At 49.4% G+C, this 20,851-nt stretch overlaps 1 long non-coding RNA gene across 5 annotated transcripts; it reads right to left on the bottom strand.

The window, feature by feature from the left end:
- Window positions 1-698: 698 nt before the first annotated feature.
- LOC144280542 (uncharacterized) lies at window positions 699-20,727 on the bottom strand. Of its 5 annotated transcripts, none has more exons than XR_013348943.1 (5): window positions 20,461-20,727; window positions 17,533-17,723; window positions 5,451-5,629; window positions 3,210-3,406; window positions 699-1,222 (listed from the first exon to the last, which is right to left on the bottom strand). It is a non-coding gene; the product is annotated as an uncharacterized LOC144280542 (long non-coding RNA). The 5 variants fall into 5 exon arrangements; XR_013348946.1 differs by having other exon boundaries at window positions 699-1,219; XR_013348947.1 differs by lacking the exon at window positions 699-1,222 and adding an exon at window positions 1,459-1,581.
- Window positions 20,728-20,851: the final 124 nt, after the last annotated feature.

Below are 20,851 nucleotides of genomic sequence, written 5' to 3'. Positions count from 1 at the left end.
AAAAAAGGAAAGCAAGCAAAGCTGGTTACTCAGCGGTGGACACAACCCCCTACCTAAGCACTAATGTCATAGAGAGGAATCTCCCAGAAGGCATCAGTGACCAAGCTGGGACTCGAGAGTGGGTGCGCTGATCCCCAGGCCCTGGCTTTCTCACCACCCTGGGATGCCTGTCAGGGGAAAGACAGACAGATGGGCTGGGGACAGTCCCTGAGGGCTCACTTGGCCCGGCTCCAGGGCGGGTGGGGGTGGGAGGTAGGGAGCTCCAGGCTTCCAAGTGCTGGATTCCCAGGCCAGGCCCGGGGGAGAGATTGCTGAGGAAGACAGGAATGCTTGGGAGCCCCCAGAAAACAGGGGGGCCAGCGAGGTGGTTGGAAAAAGGCCAGGATATTGGTATTTTAGTTCTGTTTGTGACACATTATCTTTGGCCAAGTCAAGTCGCCTTTCTGAGCCTCAGTTTGTCCATCTGTCCCTCATCCAGCCCTGGCCTCATAGGAAGCAGCTGTGTAGGGCCCAGGTTAGAAGGACAGGCTTTAGTGGCTCCCAGAGCAGATCCCAGCCCAGCCCTGACCCTTCCCAGCTGTGTGCCTTGTAGCCTGTTTTTTATGTTGTATGCGAAACAGGGCTCACAGTGGTCTCTACCTCATAGGGTTGCTGTGTAACTAACTCCAATAATGCCTATAAAACACCCGACACAAAGACAGGGGCCAGGGAATGTTTATTACTGTTGCATTTGCTATTATTTCACAATATTGTTAGAACAAACCCAGCTTGCATAGAGGAGGCTGCTGAGCTGTCAAAGCCCCTCTGGGAAGGGAGGCAGAGAGTATCCATGGCCTCCTCCCGTTGAGAGTAACATATTTTCACCTTACTGACTTTGGGCTCGATCGTGTGACATGACGAGGCCCATGGAATATGAATGAATGTGCCAGTATGTTCCAGGTGTCAGCAGCTTTACCATGCATCGGCGAGAGCTTCCACCACTGTACCTGCTGACCCAAATGGGGCAGCTCCTACAGCTTCCCTGGAGTAGGAAGTCATGATACAAAGAAAGCCCCGGGAGCCATAGGTGACAGTCACCCACGTGTGATGTGAGTGAGAAAGAAATGTTTGTTGTCATTGTGATCCCTTAAGACTTTGGGACTGCTTGTTACCACAGCTGAACTGACACATGCAGACAGTCTTAAGAAGAAGAAGGGTCTCCAAGGAGGTGTCCCATGACCTACTGGAGAAGGAAAGAGCCAAGTCTTAGAAGCTGAAGTCAAGGAAGGGATTGAAGTCGACAAAACACACACGCACACGCACAAAACATGAGGAACCCTCCATATTGTCTGCCCTTCATTTCCATAAGACATTGTGATACTTACAGGTCTCTGGAGCCAGCCAGGTTTTCCACAGGGTCGCCTCACCCCACCCCACCCCACCCCACCCCACCCTGGGAGCTCCTCACTTGTTCCTGGCCTTGATCTCTGGGTTGTTCTCACTGAGGGAGCCCAAGAAGCCCTTTGCATTGGCTTCTGTTTTGTTTGCTTTCGCTTGTGCCATCCAGTTGTGGACGAGAAGGAAACATGCCAACACTAGCCCCTGCCACAGACCAAGGGAAACATTTCCTGGCCTCCGGTTGGATGTGGCTCCCTTCCCGTGGGTCCTCCTTCCAGAGCCAGGTCTGTAAGCTTGGGGAGCAAATGTTCTGTTGCCGCGCTCTATCTGGCTCCCGTCTGAGGTTTTCCTCAGAGGGGGACCGGAGCAGGAGGGGGCTGCGGTTGCCTGCCCTCTGGTCCCAGCAGTTCTCCCACCTGGGCGCAGAGGGCCTGGCGGATGCCGCCATCTTGCTTTTGGAAGAGGGGTTGCTCCCAGAGCTGACCTCACTGGTCCGGGAAAGTTTTCCATTTGGAGTGCTTTCCATTCCAGGAGGCAAAGCAAACATCTGGTCACACAGTTCCCTTTCTCCCTGCCAGCGATCCCACTTGGGGATTCTAGACATTTGTTTCATCATTTCTTCATTTTCTTTCCGTACCATCTAGCTGAGCGTTGGCTGTTTCTATCTTTCCTCCCCTCCAGGGAGCCATCCACAGCCTCTCTCCCCTTGTGTCTGTTCCTGGCCCTGACGAGAATTTTCCTGTGGCTTTCTGTGGTCGCCGACCCTGCAATTTACCACCCAGAGCCTGCAGGCTCTCCCTGCTCTGAAGACTTTGCAAGCAGATCAGCGTGGTGGCCCCGGGTGACTGTCGCAGAGGGCCCGGGGAAAGCCGTCCCTGTGCCCCAGCAGTGCTCCAACCCCACCCCCCCCAGCTCATGGCAGCTCACAGCCCCTCTGTCCTCGTGGTGGGTGTTTTGGGGGTGCAAGGACTACAGGCCCACGCGGGCGTCCTCAGGCGTTACTGGCAGGATGTGTGGGACAGGCCTTGTGGAGAACAGCCTCTTGGCTCCTCACTGCTCAGCACAGCGGTCTGTGGTCCTCAGAGGCCACGCCATCTCCTCCTGCTCCTGGGTCTGCATCATCCTGGCAACTCGGCTCTCTCGGCCCCTGCTCCGAGCCCGCCACCCCAGTCCCTCTCCCCTCCTCTCCATCTCGTTTGCTCCGGCTCGCGCATGGTGTCTGGTGCTTTGTGGCTTCTGCTTCTCTGCTCACCGTCCCTGGGTCTCCGAGCTCTGCTGCGTTCTGCTGATGGGGGCCGTCTCTGTGTGGCTGCTACGAAAACCCCCAAGACGATCTGGCTGGGGCAGTTCTTTCTGTCTGGCACCTGGTCCTAGCTGGACGGAGTTCTTCCGGACCACCTCACAGGTCGCTGGTGGCCTCATGTGGCTACCAGCCTCTGTGTGGCCTTCTTAAGCTCAGGTGCCAAGCCTCGGATCAACTGGTTATTTATGGCCAGGGCTGCATGGTCACACGACCCGCAGCATGGCAACTGGGAGGTAAGGAACTGTTGGAGGTGGCTCTACTGGGCATGCAGGCTGGCCGTAGCGGACCTCGTAGCCACCTGACAGCACCCCCGCTGCATCGGGCCAGGTCCACAATTCAGGAGCGCCACTGTCTCTCCCACTTCAGGCCAGCCCAGCTCTCTCCTCCTGCTGCTCGACACATGCCACCCCTGTAGTGGGCTGTTTCCTCTTGCATGTCCCCATCACCCCCTAGCCAGAGCCCTCCGCCGTCCATCCCCTACCCAAGTGCCCGCTCAACCATTCCGGCTCCTCCTCGAAGTTTCACTCACCCTTCCCTTCCAGGGCATCTGTGAGTCCTGCTACAGATGCTGCCCCTTGCACGTGGTTTGTCCTGCACCATTTTCCATGTGGCTTCACCATGCTGCTCCTTGGTGGGGTTGACATTTGGCCAGGGCCACTGTGGAGTGTCACTCATCACCACCACGGCACACCACCACCAGTCCTATTTTCCTCCGTGGCCCAGACTCTGCAGACAGAGGAAAGAGACATGAGCTCTCCTTCTGGTGGAGACATCGGCCTGGAACCCAAGGATGGTTCAATAACAACAGCAGTATTTGTGGAATCGGATCATGCCGCTTCCTTGCTTAAGACCCACCAGAGCATTCTATTGCACCAGAAGTCACATGGAACCCTCTGTGTAGCCTGCAAGCGCCTGCATGACCTGGCCCCTGCTGACGTCCTCAACTTTCTTTCCAGCCACACTCCCCAGCCCCACCCTACACCACCACCCAGGCTTTTCAGTTCCTCAAAGACACCAGTCTGTCTCCTCGGCTAATCTGTAAACTCCACATGGCAGGTGCGAGGCTTTGTGACCACCACACTGCCTGACACGATGCACAGCACACATAGTAGGTGTTCAATAAATATTTTTTGGTGACTAAGTGAGCACCCTGTGCTTCGATGTGAATGGAGGAGAAAACCATGAGGTACTTAGGAGGAGCAAGAAGTAGGTGAGGCAGGCCAGATTAGAGAGGGAGGTGGTGGGAGACAGGCTGAAGGGGGTTCGGGTTAAACTGTAAGGCCCAAAGGTCTGGCCTGCCCCTGTAACCTGCATCCAGTGGCTGGGAGGTCTTGCTGAGGGAGGAGGAATGTGAATGATTCAAGAGGAGGCCTTTGGCAGTCACGGGCAGAACAGATGGAAGCATGAGAAACCTGAAAGTCGAGAGACAGATAGGGAGCCTTTGGAAATACCCCAGGCCTGGCTAAGGACAGATGCAGAATTGGGGGGAGTAGGAAGCAGGTGGAGTGAGAACGGACAGCTCGGAGGCCTGGCAAGGCAATGGCCAGCCTTACTGGTAGAGTGGAGAAGCAGCCCAGTCCAGGAAGGGGGGGACTCAGAGCCTCTCTACAGATGCCACAGCCTGGCTTCTTGGAGGGCCGAGAAATGGTAGAGGCAGGAGCAGGGGGCAGGTGATCAGACCAAGAGCATAGGATGGTGGCCACGTCAGTGGGGCATGGGCTTGGCCTGTGATCACTTCCGAGCTCTGTCGCTTACCAGCTGGCTGAACCTGGCTAACCACTCAATCTCTCTGCACCTCAGTTTCCTTATGTGTCCCACAGGAACAATAATGTCCTTGTTACAGTGATCCCCTAAGGTAATACTGGCAGAGGGCACAGCATGGTACCCAACAGGCAGTCAGTCCTGGGTTAAGTAGTAACACTCTTTTGTAACCATTATTATGATTAAGAAAATAATAACATTAATCCTACAAGCTGGCAGCCCTAGAAGGACCATGATTGAAGATGGATGCACAAGAGCTCAGTTGTTGAGGGGAGGGTTGCAGGAGGGTCCTAGCGGGGCCTGGGGACACCGCTGGCCTGTGTCTGGGTTCTCAGGAAGGTTGCTGAGCCCCTTCCTGGGGACTGAAGCCCTGAGGCGTGCCAGTCATGGACTGGACTCAGCCGGGGGGAGCTGGGGGCTGGAGACAACAGGGCAGGGGGCAGGGCTGCAGCCAGGGCCCGTGCTGCAATCTGGTGTCTCCCCTGCTCCTTGGGAGCACTTCACACAAAACACTTGGCTGAGGCAGCAGATGAAACTACTGCCTTCAGGTCTGGCTGAGGATTTGAGTCACCTGGTGCTCCCTGCCTGCAGGCAGAGCAGTGGCGCAGGCAGGCCTGGTGGCTGAAGCGGCGGCCGTATGGGCAGGAGATGTTTCTCAGGCTCTCCTGTCAGTGGGGTGCCCTCACGCTTCTGCGAAGCATCTGGGCTCCGCCCTGCTTTCTGGAACAAGGGCTTGCCCCACACGCTCACCTCCGCGTGCACGTGGCTGACACCAACACTTGGAAAGGGAGTCAACAGCCTTGACTCAAGCAGAACCAAGAGCAAGCCTGGGCCCTGCTGCTTCTGCGCGGTGGGTTCTCGGGCCATCCCTGAGTGGCTCTGCGCATCCTTCTGCGCATCTAAAAGCACGGAGTTGATGCTTGTTGGGTCCTTAGCTTGAAAGTTCAGTACATGCTAGCTGGTTACTAAAATTAATCAAAAAGCTGTCGCAACCATGATCACATTTTACCTTCCCGGTAAAGCCATGGTCCAGCTGAGGCAGTTAGTGGCTCTGTGTTACAGGGGAGGTCCGGGGAGGTTCCACAGCTGGCTGAGTTTCACATAAGGCCCCAGGCTTTCCACCTTCAAGCTGGTGCTCTGTTGCCTCTGCTCGGGGTGTACAAAGAGCCCCTCTGGCTGCTTCAGATTCTGATTTAGAAGGCAGGAGGTGGATTCAAGAGATGATCTTTAAGCATCAGAACCCCCTGCCCCCCCCCCAAGATGGCAATGCGGGGAGCATTTCTAAAACTCCAAGCTGAGGGTATCGTACTCAAGCCCCTCAGTTGAAAAGGAACATAACAGGTGGCCATGGACAAATAGCGGAAAATTCTCAAAAGAGAAATCTCAGGCCACAGAACTCCAAGAAAGGAGGTGGAAAGGGGGTGGACCCAGAGCTTCCCAGGGATCTGAAGGATGCCCCCCGCCCTCAAAAATCCTAAAAAAGCATTGATCCTCGACAGTGGGCAGCTCTGAGATGTGAACCTGAATCTTTTCACCCCAGCTCGCTAGCCTTGTGGCTTTGACAAGTCACTTCACTTGTCTTGCCTCAGTTTTTCCAAACAAAAGATCATGCCAAGGAAACAGTCCTTGGGTACAGCTCCTGACATGTAGTGAGCACTTAATCATCAGAGCTACTGCTCTGAACATTGTTGTCACTGCCTTCGGCAGCCTCTCTGCCTTTTAGCTGCTACCTCGCCACGGCCATGGCCAAGCCCAGCCAGGAAGAAAAGAGGCACAAGGACGAGTGTGGAGACGAGGCCAACCCAACAGAAGATCAGGTCAGCTTTGCTCCAAAGCTCTGTGATCCCAAACAGAACCTTTCCTTGCATCAGTGTGACTAGGGGCCCAGGGAGGGCCGGACAGAGGAAGCAACAAGCCCCAGCCCTCTGGCTGACAGTGCTCAATGCCACCTTGGAAATGACGGCCACCGTAAAGCTAGCCTCACTCTTTTGGACATGTGCCAGGGGAGGGGCATGGTGGGTGGTGCAGACACCTGCTTGCTCAGCCACCCCTCAGAGCTGTGTCTTTTCCACGCGATGTGAGACAAGTGGGGATTGTCATCAATGCAGTGGCAAAAGGCAAGGGGCAGGCCAGGGAAGTGGGTGCCTGGAGGAGCTGTCCGCTTTTTCTTGGCCTGTCCTGGAGTTACGAAGACTTGGCTAAGGTTCTTAGCACTGAGAACTATGTTCTCCTCTTGGGCTTTCTCCATTACCACCAACTCTGCTCTGCTCGGGTGGCTGACCTGGGGAATTTGTTCAGCGCAAAACAAATAGAAACGTATTTTGTATTGGGTCATTGGCAGTGGGGATGCGTTCTCACTGCCCTCTGGCCTGTGACACTAGAAGCAAGACCAGCCATCATTCTACAGAAACATGAAGGCCACTTCCCTCACCCAGACATACAGACTACAGGCTAGAGGGGCATGGGACCCCCTCCCAGTGTGGTTGGGAACCCCAAGTCTCAGAAGCAATCCCACCAAGGTCTTCAGCTTGTTTGGGGCGGAACAGACATAATTCTTGGATGTTTGCCAGGGCTGTGAGCTTATTGAGGTAGAAGCTGGTTTAACCTAAAATGTAACTATTAAAAAGGAAGATTTTAAAGTAACTTTCTAATCTTCGAAGATTAAATTATGCTTAGCAGAGTTTGGGGGTTGCCAGGTGCTCTGTACAAAGCTGCCATCCTCAAGCATTAATGTGTATAAAACCAGTCAAACAACTGATTTGTACCATCTCTCAGTGAGCCCAGGTCTTTGCCCACACAGAATATCCTGTTTATCCAACGGGTGGATACTAGTTCTTGGAATACTACTTGAAAAACCAGAAGTGTAGGATCTAAGAGTCCTTCCTTGTGCTGTCTGAGTGAGGTGTCTGCACAGTTGTGATGTCAGTGTGGAAACACACTCCCTGCTGACAGGTAGTCTGTTTGGGGCCACGGGGGTGGCTGTGGTAACAACGGACCATTGAGGGCTTCCAGGCAGACAGCTTGTTCAGTTGCACACACACACACACAAAAAAAAAAAAAAAAAAAGAAGGAGGAGGGTGTGAGTGTGCTGGGGGTGGGGGCGCGCTAGGGTTGACTTGCTCATCAGTGAAGATACTGAATGGAACCTTCTAAGCTGGTATTTCTTTGGAACATTAGAATTAACATTCATTCCTGTAAAAAGTGCCCCTTGACAAATACAATTCTGCAAGTGAGCTTCTTGGTCAGACTCTGTCACCAACGCCCACATTTCCATGCACTGAGGGCAGCATCTCTTATCATTTATTCTGCTCAGTGCACTCATGAGGTGGATATTATCTGTTCCCATTTCTCAGAAGAGGAAACTGAGGCACAGAGAGATTAAATAGCTTGCCAGAGACAATACAGCCAGCAAGTGGCAGAGCAGGGCTATGAGTCCAGGCCTGCATGACACCAAAATCTTCCTCTTACACCAGGTTTCTTTAGGTGTGGTCCTTGGTCATTTGGGTCACAATTATCAGGGGTACTTGTCAAAATCAAAGACTCCTGGAATGGAAGGCTCTGGGTTTGGGACATGGGCATATACCATAAGTACCCCAACAGGGTTCCAACGGTCTTGAAGTTTGAAGAACAAAGTCCTACACAAAGCAACAAACAATGCCCATGGATGGTTAGCCTTATCTTGGCACTTTTGGTCAGGACCCCAGGGTGGGGCTTCTATCCCAGGAGCCCACCTGTCTCCAGTGTGATTGACGCACCTCTTCCCCAGGTAACTGACACTGAGACTGATCAGACCCTGTGATGAGATCCTCCCTCTCCTTATAGGGGGCCATCTGGTACCCAGGTAGGTGCTCTGTGCTGACTCAGCACCATGGCCAGAGCATCTTCTGGTCTGCAGTTACAGCGGGGTCACTCCCTTTCCTCTGTGACTTCCAGTTATCCAAGCTGTCACAGGCCCCACCAGCAAGATGGAGGGAGCGGTGTCACCTTTCCCAGGTGGATGTGAGCAGGGCAGCTCCCAAACAGGTTTCTAAACACCACAGGCCCAGTAAGAAGCCTGCTTCCCGGGGACTGGGACATGAAAAGCAGCTCACCCTCTGCTTTAGCTAATTTGTACAGATTGGGGCCCACGTGGTTACAAAACCTTCTCTGTACAGTCTGCTAGCAAGGCCTGTGATTATTTGAGGCTCTTTCATATAAAAACAAGCCCTTTGGGAGACAGGCTATCATGGCTCCCAGGCCCTACTAGCACAGTCATCCCTTTGCTTTGGGGATGGCACCAGCTTGATGGGGAAGAATCTGCGGTATGGGATGGATGGGCCCAAGACCGTGAGAAAGGAGGGAGGAAAGAGCCCTTGCTTGTATCTTTTTTTTTTTAATTTTTTAAAATTTATTTACGATAGTCACACACACACACACACACACACACACAGAGAGAGAGAGAGAAAGAGAGAGAGAGAGGCAGAGACATAGGCAGAGGGAGAAGCAGGCTCCATGCATCAGGACCCCAACGTGGGATTCGATCCCGGGTCTCCAGGATCGCGCCCTGAGCCAAAGGCAGGCGCCAAACTGCTGCGCCACCCAGGGATCCCCCCCCTTGCTTGTATCTGGCTGTGTCACACTGCTGCTTGTAGACAAGCCCATTGTACCCGTAGCTGATGGCCCCAGGTTCTGCCCCTCTCTGCTGTTCCTTGAGCACCTGGACCTTGTGATCCCACCCGTATGAATGCAGCCGAGCACATGTGGTCCAGCCAGGGAGGCTAAACTAGCAGGCACCAGAGAGAAAACGCATGCCCATGGTGGGTTGCTGGTGACCACCTGTCTCCAGACTTCCTCTCTGGGAGTTTAAATTTTAGATAGCAAAGGAGTTGGGGTTTGGGACACGGGCATAGGCAGAGACTCTAGAAAAAAAGGGTTAAGGCTTATTAGTGATCAGAGGTCAGTAATATGCACTGAGAGGGCAGGGAGAAAAGTGAGCCTCTGGAACGTTTTAGTTCTCCAGCCAGGTGCCAGGCACTGTGAGGTCAGCTCTCCCGTGAGGTCTCCTGTGAGGTTCCTGTCTCCTCGGTACCCCAGCAACTTTCAAATAAGCCTTGCTTTCTGCAGCCTAGGGAGCTTCTCTTGCTGTCACCTCTGGTGGAACCCTTTCCCACCCCTTACTGTGGTGGCCTGTGGCCTTGGGCTCTAGAAAGAGGAAGGAAATGAATATCGCCAAGGCACCATGGTAGGATGTTGAGTCGTTTTTTTTTTTTTTTTTTTTTTTTTAATGCAATCCTCACGGTCTCTCGGAGAGACAGGGAGGGTGACCTCATTTATGGGTGAGCATCCTGAGGGCCCGAGGGCAGAATGACACAGTAGGGGAGACTCTTGAGCTCCGTGTCCATGGCCCTGCTCTTCCTGTGCTATGTGATGATCAGCATAGGCTGGCCCTGTGTTTCTTTGCTTTGGTTTCTATACTGAAAACAACAAGAACAACATAAAACAGACGTCAGCGGCCTCCCTGAGGGCCCCGGAGACAGCCAGCCCCTGTAGCACTTCTGAGGACGCCGTGCACAAGTGAGCTCTGGGCATGTCAGGCTGGAAGGGGCCCTGGAGACCCTCTAGACATCCCCTCCTTTGTCGGGAGAGCATACTGAGTCCAGGGATGGGTAGTCTCTAGCTAACATTTTTTGAAAACTTATTTGCCATACACACTTATGAGTATACACGAATTAGCTCATGTAATCCTCATGACATGCAGGTGAGAGAGGTTCTCTTATGGTCACCATCTTATCATCTTGAGATAAGGACACTTATGAGGTTTAGAGAGGTCAGATAATGGTTCCAGAGAAACAGGCAGAGCTGGGACTTGAACCCAGCCAATCTGATCTGGGAGCCCATCCTTGCAACCACCAGGTGAATCATGCCTATCATGCTGCCATGCTTGTCCTGCTACAGAGGCCTGGCACTCAGGTTGGCTTCACTAAGCATTATGATGTATGCGATGCTGCCCTCCTAGGCTTCTGTTTTCCTAGACACTTGAGAAACTTTGGTTGTTGACGCTAAAATTTCTGATGCTTGGTCACCACACAATGAAACAGGGAAAGGAGAGTTTTATTTGTGAAGAAAAACAAGTCTAGTATAGAAAGTGCTGATGTGTGAGGTGAAACAGGAGGGACTTTGGGACCATGGAGGTGTCATTTGGAAGTTCAGCTTTAGTAAGGGTGGTGTAAAATCAGAACTGTCCTTAAATTGTCAGACTTGACATTTAATGTTTGGTCAACATGACAGCCCTTAAAGTGTGTGAGTTGGGAAAAAAAAAGTTATTTAATGATATTAGATGCTGTTGGCTGCTAAGTATCAGAAAATACAGTTAAATTACCTAAAGCACAGGAAGTTGTGGGCTCCTGAAGAGAAAAGTTCGGTGGCAGTGTAGCTTTCTGACCTGGTTGTCTTGAGTTGGTCCCACCCATGCTGGTGCATGGGTCTCAAGACACGTTAGCTTCTCTCAAAGCAGTGAAACAATGGCACCCTTTCTGGGACTCACATCTACATATCATCCCACCCAGACAGAGATGAACGTTCACCAAGTCCCCTTTTCCAACCACTGAGACAACTTCCCATCAATCCCTGAATGATCCCAGGCAAAGGGATAAAAGTACCCTGATAGCTTGGACCCATCATTAAGACACTGGGGACATCCACACCAATGCTACTCATGCATTGTGGCAGTTCCCCAGTCAGGGAAGGAGAAAGGGATACTGGGCACCAGCCTAGAATTCTCACTATGACACCTCCTATTTTCTTTCCAGTTAAAAAAAAATTCATTATTTTTAAAATTATAGTTGACTCTCAATGTTACATTAGTTTCAGGTGTACAACATAGTGATTCAACAAGTCTATACTTTATGCTGTGATCACGAGTGTAGCTACCATCTGTCACCACACAACACTATTATGATACCATTGACTGTATTCCCTACGCTTGTGACTTTTACTCACTTCATAACTGAAAGCCTGGGTCTCCCACTTCCCTTCACCCATTTCGCTCAACTCCTGACTTCCTCTCTTCTGGCAAACATCATATTGTTCTCTGTATTTATGGGTATGTTTCTCCTTTTGTTTGTTTATTCATTTGTTTTGATTTTTAGATTTCACTTGTAAGCGGAATCACATGATATTTGTCTCCGTCGGACTTATTTCACTTAATACCTTCTAAGTCCATCCATGTCACAAAGTGGCAAGATCTCATCCTTTTTTATGGCTGCATTTTTTCACTCTTAAGTAAGGGATAGCAATGATTTTATACCATCTCTAGTGTTAGCTTGTAGTCTTTCCCCGTGATTAGCTAAACTTCGTTTGCTATAATTCCCAATGTCCATTAATTAAAAAGCAATTACTGTTACTTACTCCCCACTTCATATACCGAAAAAACTAGGGCATATTGCAATCATGTTTTATAAATCTTGACAGATAATTAAAATTATACTATCCGACCGAAAATTGCAAAGCCTTAAATGTCCGCTCCCTCTCACAAACAACTATTACTGGGGCTGTCTTTAAACTGGGTACTCTCAAATTCCCTGGAGAATTTCAAGCCCTGACCTGGCGTGGACTTGGCTCAGGGGTTCTGAATAAGATAAGCAGGGTCACCCTGGCCAAAGGCAGGTCCATGAGGGAACTAGGGGTGGGGAAACCCACAGCCCACCAGAAGGCATCTGTCCCATAGCCAAGAAAATGGGCCACATGACTTCTTTGGGTTCCTTCGGGCTCTATTATTTTCTGATGTAGATCTGCCTTATGCCATCCCAGATTTAGGCAAGCAAACTAGTGGTAATAAATCTGACCCAGGAATCCAATGGGACCGCTTCCTCTTACGGCTCCCCCCAGGATAAGAGTAATGCAGTGGCTCTCAAACTTTTGGGTCTCAAGACCCTTTTATAGGACCCTTTGGGATCCCCTTAAGAACACCAAAGAACTTCTACTTATGAGTTATTTCTATAGGTATTTACTATATTAGAAATTCAAACTGAAGAAGCCCTAAGACATAAGAAGAGAGAGCACACATTCCATTAGCCTCAGACTAACGTCACAATTGTCATGCAGCCTCTGGAAACTCCAGTTTGCACACCTGAGGGAATGAGAATTCAGAAGGCAAAAATCACCTTAGGATTATTATTAAAATACTTTGGGTCCTGGACTCACTGTAGTAGAACAGATATTTTGAGAAAACAGGCCTTTGAATCTGACTGTCTGGGTTCAAATTCTTGCTTCAGTATTTAACCTTCTTGTGCCTCAGTTTCTTCAGCTACAAAATGGTGACGATAATAGCATTTACCTTATGTAGCTGTTGGAAGATCTCATAACATAAATACCTATAAGGCACTTAGAACAGGACCAGTATATGGTAAATAGTACGTATTAATACAAATCAATCACTACTGGCCTAAAATAGGAGCTTATACGTCACTAGTATAAGTGTAGACCTTTGTGCCATCCTCCTGGGGCTTGCCTCTCTGCCTGGTTTATAGACGCTGGTGGTGTGCCCCTCAGCCCCTGTGAAGCTGTGAGCTCCCGGCAGCCACTCCTCTGACCCCTCCTTGGTGCCCAGCACTGTCTTGTATTCAGGAGGAGCCCATATTTCCTGAATAACTGAGTCACTGAATCTGTCTCAAATGAGCAAGCAGAGAAGTCAGAGCTAGCAGCCAGGGCTCCTAACTCACTGTGTTGAGGGCAGCACCACAAAATAACAGTTCATCTGTTTGCTGCGGCCAAGGAGAGAATTAACTTAAAACAGATCACGGCATTTTCTAGATCTGGAACTCTAGAAATTGGAAACCCATCGTGGTATCCAAAAGTGCACATAGGAAAGCACGCTGGATGGCTTCCATTGGCCCATCCAGACCCTCTCTCTTCCCTTCCAACTCCCCGCTCTGTGTCTCAGGAAGGCTGACTTCTAGGGACTGAATCAACCTGCCTTCTGCTTGGGCTGGGCCATAGGGAGACACAGGCAGGAGATCAGAGGACCCAGGAACAAGCAGCCAGGTGTTTTTTCTCTGGCTCCCTCCCTGCTGGCAGCAGATCACTGTTTATCTAGAGGCTCCGGCTCCTGTCAGGTAACCCTCTCCTAGCTGCCTGCATGTGTGTGTGTGTGTGTGTGTGTGTGTGTGTGTACAAGCATGCACACACTGGTGTGGGAGGATAAACACAAAGTGTTAACAGGATTGTTACTGTGTGGTTGGTAATGATTTATCTCGTCCTTATGCTTCTCTACATTTTCTGATTTTTATGCAACATGTATTACTTATGTTAAAAAAATTGTAGGAAATAAAGGAACACAGACTTGTGAAATCCAGTCATTTTTACCTAAGGGTTCAAGCTCAGGGGAGACTAGAAGCGCTCAGATCTGGATCCTTTGGGGGTAGATCTGGGCCCTGATCCACTTTGGTTGAAGGAAACTAAACACACTGGTCATTACCCCCTCGATCAGATGTCATGAGGATTAATGAGATAAACATGTCTGCGGGTTGGAATTCTTAATGTGATTAAAAAGAAAATAAGAGGCCCATTATCATTCCTTGGCTTTGAGGTGGCCCTTCGACCTTGGCTGCCTCAATCTTGCTGCCATCCTGACTGCTAGGGCTGTGCCAGGTACACAGTAGAAGCAAGAGGACAAGTGGGAAAGAAGGATGGCTCAGCCTGGTGGCCTTCTGTGGCACGCTTTAGCATGCACAGAATCATTTGAGGATGTGCTAAATGCAGATTCCAAGGCATCTACCCAATAGGGCCAGGTTAGGCCCCAGGAATCTCATTTCAAAAAAGCTGGCCCTCCTCCACTCCCACACACATACATGTGAGGAATGGAAGTGCCTTGGCCACTAAGTTTTGGGTACAAGTCCTGCCCCTTTTGGGCTGTCATCCAGAAGGCTCAGTGGGCAGAGGGAGGGAGGAGGAGGGTGGAGAGAGCTGGGTGGCTCAGAGGGGCAGTCAGCAGAGGCCTAAACCAACCTGGTCATCACCAGGAGGAAACCCACAAGCGGGACATTGAATCTGCCTGGGCGATTAGTGCTCCGGAAACCATGGGGACCCACTGGAGGCTTTGACTGATGCTGTGTTCTTTTCCATTTCTTCTCTGATTACATTGATCCTGTACTTTTGCTGATGTTGTGACAGTCTAATTATAGACTTCTAGGCTGCTGAGCAAACAGTCGTCCCCTCTCGGTAAATCCGCCTGTTACACAAGCGCCAGCACTGGGACACTGTCATTATATGCAGCCAACCCCATGGGTGCTGGGCAGCACTGCCACACACCCGTTACCTCTTTCATGTCACTGCTAGAGTCACAAAAGGTACAGGTAAGTTAGGTCAGGTCAGGTCGTCATCATCGTCGTCGTCCTCTTCCTCCTTCTTCTTTTTTCTTAACAGACCGGTAAACTGAGGCCCAGAGCTGTGGCTAATACATCACAGAGTCAAACTGAGGGATGCCTAGGTGGCTCAGTGGTTAAGTGTCTGCCTTTAGCTCAGGTTGTGATCCCTGGGTCCAGGGATTGAGTCCCACATCAGGCTCCCTACAGGGAGCCTCCCTCTCCCTATGTGTCTCTCATGAATAAATAAATAAAATCTTTTTTAAAATCTTAAAAAAAAAAAAAAGGAATGAAAATTGAGACATGGTGGGGAGTGGGAGTGGGGGCCGATGTTATTCAAGGCCTCTTTCTTTCTTTTTTTCTTTTCCTTTTATTCTCCTACTAAATATCCACTTGCGGCTTGTTCTAAGAATTTTGAAGAGGAAAAATGTCACCTGGCCAAGAGCAGAGAATATTGGCAGGATAGCATGAACTGGATGGCCTCCATCCTTGAAGATTCTCAAGAATCCATATCCTGGTCCTCCAACTCGTACGCTTCAGAAATTTGTCTGTGTCCCAGAGCTAGATGGGTCAAAGGATGCGGGTTAATTCAAGCAGTGAGCACAAGAGGTAGCTGTAAAGGCTGTAAGGAAGAGGTACATGTTCTGGCCATCCAGCATCTGAACATCTTCCCTCTGTTTGGAGAATCCCCTACATTAAGAGGTAGAGCCCATTCTCCAGAATTAAAGCTGAAAAGATCATGGAGCCTGTTTCTGGGCCATCTTTGCAACCAGGGCTTGGACACATGATCTGGGCTCTGCCAATCAGATGCTCCCACCCAGATTTTTGAATCAGAAGCTCATGGTGGGAAAAAGCAGAGAGTCAAAGACTCCAGTTATCAAGGAGTTGTGGCCATAGTGCTGGTGGCAGTTATGTCCAGTTTCCAGAGGCAGTAGTGGCCACATGTGCCATGTTTACAAAAACTTCATGGCATCCTCCCTGGGCCAGTACCGGTTCTGCAAGATGACCTTCAAGCTTTGTTCCTGGTAGCAAAGGCAAATGGCAAAGTTCTCCAGCCAGCCTTTTGATGCTGTGGGTTCCCCAATATCTTTTAAGTAAATTCCATTTTGCTTAAATCTTCCAAAGTCATTTTTGAATGCCTGCAACTGAAAAATCCGGGCTGATGTGAGGACCAGGAGATCAATGTTTGAACACTGAGAACCACAGCTGGCAGGCAAGGTAGCCGTTCCTAGCAAATGGGCATCTTCTTCCCCTGGCCGACTCTGTGGGAAGGGTGGGAGTCTCTTCCCTAGCAGGCACTCCAGTGCCGGGAATTTCAGGCGTTACAACAGCTGGTGAGACAGACATCCAGGATCTGAAGGTAAGACAGCTTCAGAGTGCACACAGGAGATATGAAATGATCAGCTGACAATTTACTTACACAGAATCCCTTTTCCCTGAAGGAGGATTTGAAAACGTTAATCCTCAGATAAGAAATCTGGAGCCCCAGAAGTGAAGGCAGCCACAACAAAGTGTTGAGAATATCCCCTCCTCTGTTCTCATCTGACCTGCTCGCCAAGCCATCCTGACAGTAAAGTGAGAAAGGGACCATGGTTGGCAAAGGGAGAGAAACGTTGTAAAAAGACAACTGTTTTCTTATGCATTCACTCCCTCATTTGATCGGGGCATACCAGCACTAAGCAGAGGTTACTTATCCTTTTTTTGGGTTTTTGGATTTGGAAGCTAACACTCAGAGAGGCTGAGCCATCTGACAGGGGTGTACCAGCCATCTGATGAAACCCATCCTTTCCCTAGTGACATCGTCAGGGAGTTGGGCAGGAAGGGTGTGTAGAGACAGTAGCTCAGAGAGCTGAGGTTAGCACCTCCCAAATTGGGCATCTTCCTTTCTTTGGCAGTGCCACCATCACCCTCTCCCCCTTTCGGGGCCCCTCTACTCTTTTCAGGCTGCCTCAGTTCCCCAGAGTCTCCGGAGCTGTGTCATGCTTGAGTCGGCTAGATCGCTGCCCGAAGATGCAGCCAGCTCTTTCCTCCCTGCCCCATCAAATCTGACTAGTCTCAGCTCCATTATTCCTGTGGTTGGCTCTAAATAGAACGTACGCCTTCTTACTCCAAACCTCATTCTCTTTCTGCAACACCCAAGAAAAAAAAATATCAGCTTGAGGGAGCCCGCGAAGAGATAGAGATTGACTGGCATGGTTTCTAGGTAGGAAGCAGGAAGCCAGGTCATGCTTTGGCTTTACCAAAGACTCATCAGGATGTAGACAATGCCACTGCGGTGGTTTTAATGTAGGCCCACAGCGTAGTGGTGCTCCTTTGCTTCTTGAGTTACATGCTAATGACACAGGTGTATGCAGTTTGTGAAAGTTCACTGAGCTGAGTTTTTATGACTTGTGCAGTTCTCTATGTGTCAGTATACACAATCAAACCTTTACTTAAAAATCTTTTTAAGAAAGATTTTTAGAGGAGGGTAGTTTAATAAGTGTTTATCACAATAATCCATCTCGAGATAAGGTACTACTAAATCTTACGACTTATGAAACTACTACATGAGGATATCTGAGCACCAACTAGAAGTGGGGTTTTGTTTTTGTATGTGTGTGTGTGTGTGTGTGTTTGCTTTACAAAAATAATTGGTGACAGGATGTCTTATTTAAAATAAGATTCTATTGGGACATAAAACATTTTCAGAGTCATGGCCACAAGTAAGGCACACTGGCATTTCCTTAGCTTTTGTAGGTATAGATAAAGTACCACAGAATGCTAAGGTCTTTAAACCATTTTGGTTGGGTGTGTTTGTTCTGGCAGAAGCTGGAGTTTGGCAAGGAGGCTCCAATAATCTTGGAAAGACAGTTTCAATATCTGGTCCCATGTCCAATGGGCAATGACTTCTTGAGACTCCTTCCAGCTCTTGGATGCCACAGTTTTATGAGGTAGAAAGAACACTGTGTATTTTAGGAAACAAAACGGACAAACAAACAAAATCAGAAACAAAATTCTAGAGAAGGCAAGTAATGCCTCAAGAATAAAAAGGGAACCAAGAAAAAAATACATACACATATATGAATAATTAATTTCTTCTCTGGCTCTTGGTTCTCCCTGCCCAACACGCACCCCCCCCCCTCCCGCCCCAGTTGTCAAAGTCACCTACTGGTCAGGAAGCTGAACAAAATTTTACCTACACAAAGGTAAAAGCAAACCATGCCAGGTCAAATTCTAGGTAAGAATTTCTGAACTGTGTTCTACCTTAGGCTACTTTTGCTAATGATATCCACAAGGGACTGAAAAAATAGAAATGGTCCAAGAGTCAATGTAATATAAAATTTTGCATTAAGTTTATTATGATCAAGTGTCCTTTTTTTTCCCCCCTAGACATTCTGGTTTCTAAGTAACTGGTTGCTTTATTCTCTTAAATGAATCTTTCATTCAACAAATATTCATTCATTCATTCATTCAACAAAACTGTTTGCCATTGGTGCTGAGCCAACTGGATTCCAAATGAGAAAAAATAAATCTTGACCCCAAGCTGCCCAACAAATTAATGTGTGATGAATCATAGACCTAACTGTGAAGGTTAAAGCAATCAGGTTCCTAGAAGAAAATAAAGGCAATGATCCCTACGGCCTTAACACCAGGCAATGATTCTTCAAACAGGACATGAAAGCCCCAGTCCTAAAATAATAAATAAATTAATAAATTAGACTCCTTTAAACTTAAGAATTTCTATTTGTCAAAAGATAGCATCCAGAGAATGAAAAGAAAATCACAGACTGGGAGAAGATATTTGTCATGCATATACTGGGCAAGGACTTATACCCAGAATGTGTAAAGAACTCTTACAGATCACTAAGAGAGACAACTCTCTACAAATGGACAAAAAGACTTGCACTAAATACACTAAAAAGATATCAAATGGCCAGTTGCGTCTAAGAAATTTCTCGACATCACTGATCAACAAATAAACGTAAATCATAATACAATACACGCTCGCCTTTTTAAATTAAAAAGACCGATGATACCAATACTGGCAAAGATGTGGAGCAACCGGAAATCTCACATCGCTCATTGGAATACGAATTGTTATACCACTTGAGTAAACCATTTGGCAATACATTTAAAGCTTAATATGTATATACTCTGTGATTCTGCAATTCCAATCCTGTATATATAGACCTGAGGGTATAAAGGTACAGTTATGCCAGATGAATAAATTCTGGGGATCTAATGTACACCACGGTGACTATAACTAATAGTACTGTATTATATAACTGAAATTTGCAAAAGAGAGTTTGATATTAAGCATTTGCACTACACATACACACGTGGTAACTATGGGAGGTAATGGCTAGGTTGGTTGTGGTAATCATTTCACAATGTACATTAAAACATCATGTAGTAGGCCTTAAATGTACCTAATTTTTAATTGCCAACTACACTTCAATGAAGCTAGAAAAAAAAAAAAAGATAGTTTGTAGCATCTTCATTCAGGATAGACAAGAACTTGATGCAACCCAAACATCTACCAGTAGGAAGAGTATATCAATTATTGAATATTTATACAATTAAATAATATACAACAATGGAAAAGAATGAACTATTGTTACATCGACCAAATGGATGAATATTATAGACACACCGTTAAGTGAAAGGAGATGGACACAAAAATGCACAGACATGTAATTCATCCACATCCAGTTCAAACCCTGGAAAACTAACCTGTGGTGATAGAGGTCAGAACAGCGTTGACCCTTGAGGGACACGGAATGGGAAGGGGCATGAGGAAGCTGGAGATACCTGAGTGTACACATACATAGAAATTCATCATGGTGTAACCCCAGCTTTGTGCACTATCCTGAATGTATATCTCAAAGGGTGAAGAGAAAAAAACCAGACCATACACCCTGATTTCATGTCCAACAATAGAATCACTGTTGCTTTCCCCCAAGGAGGCATGCTGATATCCTATCTCATCAACCTTCCGGGAGACTTCCCCCTGCCCCCAGAGAGCTCTTGAGATCTTGGCAGACACGGATATTTCAGGCGGGGTCGCAAGGGGAGGGATAGGGAGATCCCGCACCTGGGAAGTAACCTTCCTCTCCACCACCCAGTAGGGGGATCCGCACAAGCTCAGTAAACGTTTATTGATCACTAACAACAGCTACTATTTGATATGAGCAACACTTGCCACACAATTTGCGTGAGACACTGCACTAATAGCCTTCCATGTTCTTATCCAATACTTACAGAAGCCTAGGAAGCTGCTCTAGCTTTAGCCTCATCATACAGGTGAGCAAACAGGTTTACGGGGAGAGTTAAGTCGTTGCCCAAGGCCTTGCAGATAGACAGGTGGTGAGCGGAGGTCCCAGCCCACACTGACCTGAGTTTCGAACCTGGACCCCAAGCCGCTTGCTACGGAGCCGGCGGCTGGTGTCCAAGCCCGGCTCGCACCTTCTATAATACACGCGGCCCTCGGGGGCGCGGCCACGCGGTCGCAGTTGTCAGCCTGGGCGACCGGACTTCTCGAGGCCCGCACCCGCTAACCACACACAGGTGCAGCCTGCGGGCGGAGGGCCAGCCTCCAGGCAATTTGCTTGGGGGGAAGAGGAAGGCTTCCTCGGCTCACAAGCCACAAGCTGGTGTGTGTGTGTGTGTGTGTGTGTGTGTGCGCGCGCGTTTCCAGACCTCAAAACACACGCGGGAGGTAGGCGTCGGGGTGTCACTGCCCGCTCCGGAGAGAAGAGGAGCAAGGCCAAGATCCCCGGAGGAGCAAGAGGAAAGCAGGCCTGCGAGGCAGCAGGACGGAGACGGAGGAAGAGGCGACGGACGGCGACGGCAGCAGGAGCCCGGCGGAGAGCAGGGCCCCGGGACTCCGGGGTTGGGGGGGGGGGGGGGGAGCCGGCCAGGCCCCTCGACTGCGCCTGCGCCTGCGCCGCGCTCCCGCCCCTTCCCGCCGCCGAAGATTTACTCGTCTCTCGGCAACCATTCAGCCGGGGGCCAATCAGGGGGCCCCGCGCGCCCCGCCCTCGCCGTCAGCGCCGCGGCGGAAGGACCCCGAGGGCGCTGGCTCCGCCCC

The sequence above is a fragment of the Canis aureus genome, chromosome 12, assembly GCF_053574225.1.
Source record: "Canis aureus isolate CA01 chromosome 12, VMU_Caureus_v.1.0, whole genome shotgun sequence".
Taxonomy (NCBI): domain Eukaryota; kingdom Metazoa; phylum Chordata; class Mammalia; order Carnivora; family Canidae; genus Canis; species Canis aureus.
This window is presented reverse-complemented; position numbering and strand designations above follow the sequence as displayed.